This window comes from Setaria italica, chromosome VIII (genome assembly GCF_000263155.2).
Source record: "Setaria italica strain Yugu1 chromosome VIII, Setaria_italica_v2.0, whole genome shotgun sequence".
NCBI classification, from domain to species: Eukaryota; Viridiplantae; Streptophyta; class Magnoliopsida; order Poales; family Poaceae; genus Setaria; species Setaria italica.
In genome coordinates this window covers 32,689,638-32,691,082 of record NC_028457.1, presented here as the reverse complement: position 1 = coordinate 32,691,082, position 1,445 = coordinate 32,689,638, and positions in this window count along the sequence as shown.

The following is a 1,445-nucleotide window of genomic DNA, read 5'->3' as shown; positions in this document are numbered from 1 at the left end:
GCCGAGTGCTATATATCATAGACACTTAAAAGTGGGAGTGTCTGCACTATATCCGGCTATTTTTCTTTTTATATTTCAGTTAATTTTGCTATCCAATAAAATTCTGCCACATAATCCTTTTTCCCGGAAACAATCATATTTTTCTGAAACAGAATTATGGTGGCATTCAATAAATATACGACAGAATTATTGGGAAAAATCTATTGAAAACAAACATTTCATTAGTGGTTGTACAATGCTGCGGCTGCAGCGGCTGCCGCCCGTGTTTTATCTACTGTAGCAGCTGCAGCAAAGCAGGCTTGCTGGCTGGCTGCACAGCCGGAAGAAGTACAGCCGAACAGAGCGCACGCGCTTGTTGAAGAACTGATTTTGTAGTCATAGCTTCAAGCTTGTAAAAACATAATCTCGAGGTTCAAACAAACCATCTGATTACTACTGTCCCGTTTAGCTGCTGCGTCTGTAAGCTTTTTGGAGGAACTTGCCGGGAAAAAAAAATCCGGCCCACTTAAACTAAGTGAATAATAAGGAAAAAATAATGAACAACACAAATCAACATGAACACATCCTGCCCTCGGAAAAAATTTCTCCAAAAATCCTAGCCGCAAAAATAAAACTGATTGATAAAAATATCAGATTTTTTAGCCGGCCAGCACTTAGAAATTCCGCACTTAATACAAAAAACAGATGGATCCTCCCTCTCTAGCGAAAATTATTATAATTAGATTTTAACCCGGAAACTGGGCCTCTAATGGGCCGGCCCAACCCCGAGCAGCTCTCCTGCTCCGCTCGGCGGCGCCGTGTGCTCCGCCCTCTTCTCCCATCCCGTCTCGCCGTCGCCGCCGTCGAGGGTTTAGGCCACTCCTTCTCCGCTCGCCTCCGAATGGAGCCTCTCCTCCCCCCGCAGCAGGCTGAACCCGCGGCGCTCGGTAAGCACGGCCCCAATCCCCGGTTCCCCCGACCACCCTTCCCCTCGCTCGCTCCGCCGCCTCCCGTACCTGTGACTGTTCCGCTTCTGGCCCTCCCAATCATTCCTGGGGTCATGGATTTAATTCAGCAATTCCTCCATGCCTCTTGAGATCCCGCGCCGTCTCCCAAACTAGCACCACGTCTCGTCTTGTAATCGAGCCGGATTCTCTGGTGTTCTTTGTGTATAGATGGAATTGGGGATTTTTTTTCCCCCTTCTTTTTTTGGTCGTGTGGTCTGACATATAGGCGAATTGCCTCGAGCAGGGCAATCCATGGAGGAGCGGAGGCCACAAGGAAGAGGGCCGGACCCGGCGGGGACGGCGGCGGCGGCGGCGACCAGGACCGCCTGAGCACCCTACCGGACTGCCTCATACACGTCATCATGTCCTCGTTCAAGGCCCGGCACGCGGTGCAGACGTGCGGGGCTGGACAGGTGCTGAACGGACCTCTGGCTCTCCGTGCCGTGCCTCGACGTCGAC